This window comes from Lathyrus oleraceus, chromosome 7 (assembly GCF_024323335.1).
Source record: "Lathyrus oleraceus cultivar Zhongwan6 chromosome 7, CAAS_Psat_ZW6_1.0, whole genome shotgun sequence".
NCBI lineage: Eukaryota > Viridiplantae > Streptophyta > Magnoliopsida > Fabales > Fabaceae > Lathyrus > Lathyrus oleraceus.
Window position 1 is genome coordinate 231,146,136 of NC_066585.1, and position 8,594 is coordinate 231,154,729.

Sequence of the window (8,594 nt, forward strand, 5' to 3'; positions counted from 1 at the left end):
ATAATTATTATTTATTTATGTTTTTTGTGATTACCATTTTCAGAAAAGCAAAAAGTAAAAATAAAAACATCATAGATGTGGATGAGGCCAAATCTACAACATAGAAGTGATTTGATATTTAAGTTTATTTACAAGTTTGATTTAAGAAAAGAAGTTTGAAAATGCAATGGCATAAGGCCAAAGTTTCTATCTTTTTGTAAAAACGGTCAAAGTTTAGAACAAAAGTAATTCACACAAAGAAGATTTTTAAAAATGGAGGAAGGAATTTTGAAATTAAAGAAATAGGGAGAAGATGAAAAGACTATCCTATGTACAAAATTAAAAGTTTAGAGTTGAAAAGATCTGACCAAATGGATAGCAATCCAATAGGCAAGAATGTCAATAGAAACCCAGAATTCCCTTGGACTTTTTAGAATCAAGCAACACACAAATGCACAATTATATTATCTTGAAGAGCAAGGCATCAAATAAAGATGGCCACATCCCAGCTTATCCATTCCATTATCTTCTCCAAATTAGCCCATGTAATAGATGAATTCCACAAGTCACAGGTTCAAAATAACAGTTTCACAATGATCATGTTGCAGATGAACTTAGAGAGGTCTTCAAAGATGTATCAGATGAATTTCAAATTTGCAAGCACTTGATTTCTCAACAAGTTGGCATTGGCCAAGTCCTTTAGCATAGGAAGGTTACCTAGATTCTAAGTTCATTTGTCCAAGATCAAGCCAACAGTCCACTCAAAAGTTTTTTAGAGTTTTTGTTATTATTATGTACATTAATGGTCAAAGACCACACAAACAAGCAAAGTATACACAAACAAAATATATCACACAATATGGTCCAAATGGACAAAGTGAAAATTGCATTAACATAAACAATTAGAATGATATGAACAATGGAAAATGAATAGGTGTAAAATTTAAACGGCATTAAAGTAAAGGACTTGAAATTAAAAGTTAGTAGTTAATTGGTTAGAAGTTAGTATTGTTTTGCTTTTTCTTTTCATTTTCAAGACATTCTTTGGAGAACACTCAACCCACTCATCACAAGCATGAATCCTTGAGCCAAAACATCTTCCAAAGGAAGGAAAGAAGGCCAAGTTTCCACAAAATACCATGAAAGAGGGGATACTTACAATCTCACTGACTAGAATGCTTATGCCTTTTATGTCACAAATTTAGCGCTATGTTAAGCAATTATAATTGGACTTATGTAGAAGTCATAACTATTTAAGGTCGGGCAATAGAATTTTGGTGTTTATGCATGTTAGAGACATAATATAATGGACTATCCTCATGAAACATACCACACACAAAAAGAATATGCAAAAGGTGTGGCCTAATCTCATCCATACTCATGTCAATTTTTCCATCAACTAGCATTAGGATTTTGAGATGTCATAGGCCAAATGGAATGAATGAATGAAGAAAGGGAATAAGATGAAGTATGAGGGGGAATGGATCAAAACACAAATTGTTCAAAGGAGGACTTTTACCAAATTAATATCATACATTCATTTTGGGAGATGGAATGTACATTCCATCAATCCCCTAAATCCAATGATATTAATTTGACAAAGTCAAATCAACCTTGACCAAGGCCTAACAACAAGAGTCAAACATAAACAAGTCATCACAATTGGTCAACAAATTTATTTGGCATTTATTCAAATTAAAATACTAAAATAGTGCATTTAAATTAAATATGGTTTGTCTAATTCCTAAAATCTCATCAAAACATCAAAGAAATGGCCATGAGATTTATCATAGGTCAAGCAAGGCCAAAGAACCTTGGAGAAAAAATTTCATAATTTTTGGACATTTAAAAGTATTTTTAAACAATTAAAAACAAATGCACAATCAATTAATTCATGAAAAATATTAATAATGATCCAAAAAATAATTTTAATTCAGAATATCAAAGAGAAAAATATTTGAATTTTTTTGGTGAAAGTCCCATTTTTTTGGATCAATATTGAATTTAATATGAATTATTGAAAATAATGCAATTAAAATGAAAATTAAAATATCAGAAAAAACGTGGACCACTTGATCTCCCTCATTAATTGAGGTGGCAGATCAAGTGGTCAGAAACACGCATTCCACCGTGCACATGAGTCAGCGCGCCATAACATTGGTATTCAAAAGGAACGATCGTGACAAATTAGATGGATCATATGGCTGTGAGACATGTTAGCACATGGCCGAAGCTATGGCTCCGGTCTTCTTCTCCGGTGGACCTCACCGGTCTGGTCCACCTTCAACCATCACCAAAATTAAAAACAAGGCCATGATTTCAAAGTAAAAATGGCACTGAGTTCGAATCTGGCCTCAATTCACTCAAACTCCAAGTATATTGAGAGATACATGGAGTTGAAATTTGAGGTACATGAACTGAGTTGCTTCGATTTGGCCTCAATGCAACTCAATCTTCTTGCCTACATTGGTAGGACTTCAGACAATCAACGAATCAATAGAAGTGAACAAGAATTTGAGAGAATCGAAGAGATCAAAATTTCTGGAAAATACCTTCAATGGAGGTCTGGATTCAACTGATCTTGATCTTGCTCGTGCTTGATCTCACTCCAAATGCTTGCAGAAGAAGGATTGAATGCTTAAAAGGCTGTGGATTCCTGAAGATTTGAATTTCAAAACAGTGGAAATTCAACCTCAAATTCAAATGAATTTCTCAGGTTTATCCTTTACAATGTGAGGGTTAGAGATGGGAGATCAAAGCTGGCGCGAATGTGTGTTCATTGTTGAGCATATGAGGCTCTATTTATAGCTGAATCCATTGCTTTTTGCACACTTGCATTCACTTTCCAAATTTGGTCATTGATGATGCATGGGTGAATCGACGCGTATAGGCCCATAAAATCATTGCCATAAGTCCAAAAAAGAGTGTTAGATAGTCTGAATTCAGTTTGGATTTCAAGGCAAGTGTGCATTTTGATTTGAAGTTTGATCCTTGCCAAGTGATGACACCACGTGCATGCCATGCGCAACCTATGCATTCCTTGTCCAAAATGGATGAATTTGAGCTCTTTGGAAAGGTGAGATCAAGAGGAACAACTTTCATGTTCAACACTTTTCCATTTGGAGTTTTAACTTGAAGAAATTTGAGGTGGAAGTTTGGAAAGTTTTGACATATCAAAAATTTTCTAAGTGTCAAGCCATATGTCTCAATATTCCACCTTGCTTAACTTTTTATATGAGCTTCAAATGAGAAAAGTGTCTTCATAAAAGTTGTAGATCTCTCAAATACCTTAAGCATGGTCACAAATTTCATGTCATTTGGATTTGAAATGATAGAGTTATGCATTTTTGAAGTTTGGAAAAATCACTTGATCAATGGTATAGGTCAAAAGTGACCTATAATGTAACCTCATATCACATGCTCAAAAACGTTGAATTAGCTCCCACTCCAAACATCAAAGTTGAAGTAGACACATTGAATTTGATTATGAAACTTAGAAATATTTCATATCATAAACATTGAGCAAGTTATGGCCTTGGTAAGTTGACTTTCAAATTAGGGTTTAGACAAAATGACCTATTATGTTTCAACTTAGAAAATGATTTTCCAAGCAAAAATAGCTCTAGGTCTCAACATTAAAGTTGTTTGGAATGTCATTTAAAGTAAGTTTTCTCTTAGAATAATTTTCATATGGTGAAAATTGTATGAGATAGGGTCCAGGGAGACCCAGTTTTGATTAGATGAATCCATATGGCCAACCACCATCAACCAACTTGCTAATCTTCAATTATCTTTACTTTCTAGGCTCAAGGTAGATAATATATGCATAAGATGATGAATTATGAAGTGTACCTTTAGAAATTTGATCAATTGGTGAGATAGCTTGTTGGAGAAGTTACTCAAGATACCCAGTCAAACTAGGGTTTCCAAGGCAAATCACCCTCAAACTCTTGAAGAAAACTTGATCAATATAACATGTAGGAATCAATGGAACTCATATATGATGCTTGTGACCCTTCTTGGATCAATTCTTGGTTGTGTTATTTGTTCATGAGGGTCTCAAACCCTGGATGTGAACTTGATGAATCAATGGAGATCATGCCCTTCCTACAAAAGAGTTAGGCAAATGCAAAGACATATTTTTGATATTTTGGTTAGTGAAATGATAGAATACAAGTATGATACAATCACAAAGTGCTTGGTGATCTCTCCCAAAACAAACCCAATGAAAGAGGGGTAATGAGGATGCCAAGGTATGATCCCAATGCTTATGATGAAATTACATGAGGGATCTTAGGGTCAAAATTGGGGTCTTACACTATAATACCTCAATTTTGACCCTAAGTCCCTCATGCTATCTCATATTTGCATTAGCTTGTGGGTCACACCTTGGCATCCTCCTTACCCCTCATTCATTGGGTTTTCATTGGGAGAGATCACAAAGCACATTTGATTGTATCACACATTATATTTCTTTGTTTACTAACAAAAATACCAAAAAAAATATGTCTATGTATAACTCTGTTTCTTTTGTAGGTAGTGTGTGCATCCACCTATGCCCCATCAAGTTCACACATATGGTTTGAGACCCTAAGTGCAACGATATAAATCAAGAGATGGTTCACATTTGTTCTAAACATCATATATGGATCCCATGATCTTCATTTATCATTTTGATCAAGAATTCATCAAGAGTTTGAAGCTTGTTTGCCTTGGAAACCCTAATTCATCTGGGTATCTTGTGAGACTTCCTCAGCAAGTTTCTTCTATAATTGATCATATATTTCAAGGGATACTTCATATTACATCATCTTATACATATATGATCCTCCATGAGTCCCAAAGATCAATAGAACTTCAAGTTTGCAAGTTGGTTCAAGGTGGTTGACCAGAGAAAGTCAATTGGTCAAAACTGGGGTTCCCTAGACCTTGTCTCCTACAATTTTTATCATATGAAAATGATTCCAAGAGAAAATTTACTCCTTATATGAAGGCCATCCAAGTTTTATAATCAATTTTAAGATGTCATTTCCAAATTTGATTCTTTGAGGAACTTCAAATTCAACTTGCAAGTGCATGTGCCAAGAGGAAACATTATAGGTCATTTTGGGCCATTACCATTGAATAAGAAATTTTACTCAACTGCTAAAATGCATAAATCCCTCATGCCAAATCCAAATAAGGTCAAATGTGTGACCAAATTGAAGAGGTATTAAAGAGCCACAACTTTGATAAAGGAACTTTTTCCATTTGAAGCTCATAGCAAAAGTTATTCAAGATGGAAGAAGTAGTCATTTGACTTGGTACTTAGAAAATTTTCAAATATGTTTGATTTCTCAAACTTCCACCTTAAAATTCGTCATTATTCAAGCTTTAAATGGAAACGTGTTCAACATGAAAGTTGTTCCTATTGATGTCACCTTTCAAAAAAGTCCAATATCACTTCATTTGGACAAGATTTGAAGGACTTGCACATGGGTTCTTTACAAGGATTCATTTGGTAAGATCTATGTTCAAAATTCATTTCCATAATGCATGACCATGTGATATCATTTCAGGTTGATTAACATAGAATGTTGGATAATTTGGCATCATGAGTTGGGCCTTGTACACGCTCATGCATCCATGCATCAAAGTTGCTAAAATTGGCAAAAAAAATCAAAGTGTGTGAAAAGCAACTTAATACCCTATATATACATGACCTTGGTGATCAGAATGAAGATCCTTGTTTGCCCAAGCTTTGAACCATTGCCTCCCTAACCTCCATTAAAGGATAAAATTGAAATTTCACTTGAAATCGAGTTTCAAATATCCTTTTCTTTTGAGATCGAAACTACAAGAACCCAAGCCTCTCTTTGATCCATATCACTTCCTGCAAGCTTCTAGAGTCAAGCCAAGCCAAATTGGAATCAAGATCAAGCTGAATTGAAGCTACTCAAAGGTGAAATTTCAGAAACTTATATTCTTAGATTCTCCCTCATTTCTCAACTATTTTAATTGATTTTTGGTTTGCTAAAGTCCTACCAATGTAGGCAACAAGATTAAGTTGCTTTGAGGTCAAATCGAAGCAACTCAGATCATGAACCTCAAATTTCAAATCCATGTATATTTACATATACTTGGAATTGGAAGAAATAAAGGTCAGATTCGTGCTCCTGAGCATTTTTCCTTTAAAACCATGTCCTTACTTTTCATTTCTGTGGTGGATCAGTCCGGTGTGGTCCACCGGAGAAGATGACCGGAGTTATGGCTCCGGTGGTGCGTTGGCATCTACCAAACCATCAGATCCCTTTGAAATGTTTTGATCTTGACATTTCCTTTTGATTACCATGCGTGTGATGCTTTGACTGAGGTGTATCATGGATAGTGCGCGCTTGGCCATCAGATCTTCCACATCAACTAATGAGGGAGACCTGATGGCTTTTGTTTTTTCATATTTTCTTATTTTTCACTTAATTACCTTATTTTGTTTAATTCATAATAAATCCATTTTTAATCCAAAAAATATGGGACTTTAATAAAAAATATTTAAATATTTTTCTCTTCTATATTCTGAATTAAAATTATTTTTTGGATTAATTTTGGTATTTTTCATGAATTAAATGTTTTTGTGCATATTTTTAATTAATTAAAAATATTTCTGACTTTCTAAAAATTGTGAAATTTTTTGTCTAAGGTCCTTTGACCTTGTTTGACCTAGGATAAATCCATTGGCCATTTATTTGGTGTTTTGAATGGATTTGAAGTTTTATCCAAATTAAAAGGTATTTAATTCATTTTTAATGTGATTTTTAATTGATTAAATGTTTAAAAATCATGTTGAGTCATTTTGATGGTCTTGTGATGTTTGACTTTCTGTTTAGGCCTTAGTCATAGTTGACTTGACTTTTGTTGGATCGAAACCATTGGATTTAGGGAGTTGATGAAATGTTATTTCATCTCCCAAAATGAATGGATGGTTTTGATCAGATGAAACTCCTCTCATGATAAATTTGTGTTTCTATTTCCCCTCTCCCTCTTTATCTTCATCCCTATTCTTCCCTCATTTCCCTCATTTGACCAATGAAATCTCTAATGCCTAAATGCTAATTGATTCATCAATGACCTTGTGTCAGATGAATCAATACAAGTATGATTAAGATAAGTCCCTCCCATTTTCTTTTAGTGTGTGGTACGTTTTAGGAGTTTGGTTCTTTGTACAAAATACCTAACATGCATTAACACCTATATTTTTATTGCCCGACCTTAGATAATTGTGACTTCTACATAAGTCCAATTACGATTGCTTAACATAGAGATAAATTTGACCCTCAAGGCATAGCATTCTAGTAAGTGAGATTGTAAGTCTCCCATTATTCATGGTATTGTGTGGAGACTTGACCTTTTTTAGTTTCATATGAGCTAGTGGCATACTTTTTGAATTATCCAAGTTGGAGTCCTTCTCATGGAAGATGTCTTGGTTTAAGGATTCATACTTGTAAATGAATGGTTGAGTGTTCTCCAAAGAATGACTTAATCAATTAAAACTCAACACTAACCTTTGACTAACATTTGGCTAACCATTGACTAACTCTTATTCATTATGTTTTTACTTTCAAGTCATTTACTTTATGAAATTTAAGTTTCAGTCATTTATCATTCATTGGCATTTACATTTCATGCAACTTGTTTATGATTCAGTCCTTTTTCACTTTGCTTATTTGAGCCATATCTTGTGATTGTATATATTGGTTTGTGTTTTTTGATTTTGTTTATGGTCTTAGAACCTTAAAACGCATAATAATGACAAAAACCCTTAAAAACATTTGGTGGACTGTTGGATTTGATATGAGCTTTGGACTTAGAATTACGCAACATTCCCTGTGCTAAACGACTTGACCAATGCCATCATTTTGAGACTGAGCTATCTTTGACAATGAATTTCATATAATGTAAGACTTGAGGATTTCTTTAATTTATTTGCTACTTTGTCTCTGTGCTTAATTGTTATTTTGTTTTGTCTATGTCTGGTGCTTTGTTCTGAGTTGATCAAGGAATATTTTATTTGATGCATTGGAAGATAATGAAGACTGCTAGCTATTGGAGTGCTTGCTTGGATGTGGATATCTTTAATTGATGGCTTGATCTTCATGGTGTCTGGATATTACTCATTGCTTATTGATAATTGCTTGGTGGCGACTCTGGTTTTATTGACGTTAAGCTTAACCATAGCTTGATGGTCATGAATTTACCTTTACAATACTGAGTCAGATGTTGACCTTATATCCTTCCCAGATAGAAACCCTTAACCCTACTCTGACTAAACACCCTCTCAAGCCAACATTCACCATACACCTCTGGATGAATTGTTTACTCAGTTTGAAGGTGAGACTGTTGCCACACTTAACACTCTCTCTAAGGTTTGCACTTCTAATGAAAATCTTTCTAAAGTGTGTGCTCTGACTAACAACTTCAGAAGTTGGATAGAAGTCAACTATGAAGAGTTGAAGTTTATGTACCTGAAGGAAGCTAAAAGGAACCTCCATGCCAGACTCTCTGGTATAAGTGAAACTCTGCTTTAGAAGGTTCTTCTAATGTTTCTTCTTCCTGCTCCAGAAGTTGTTCCACCTCTGTCT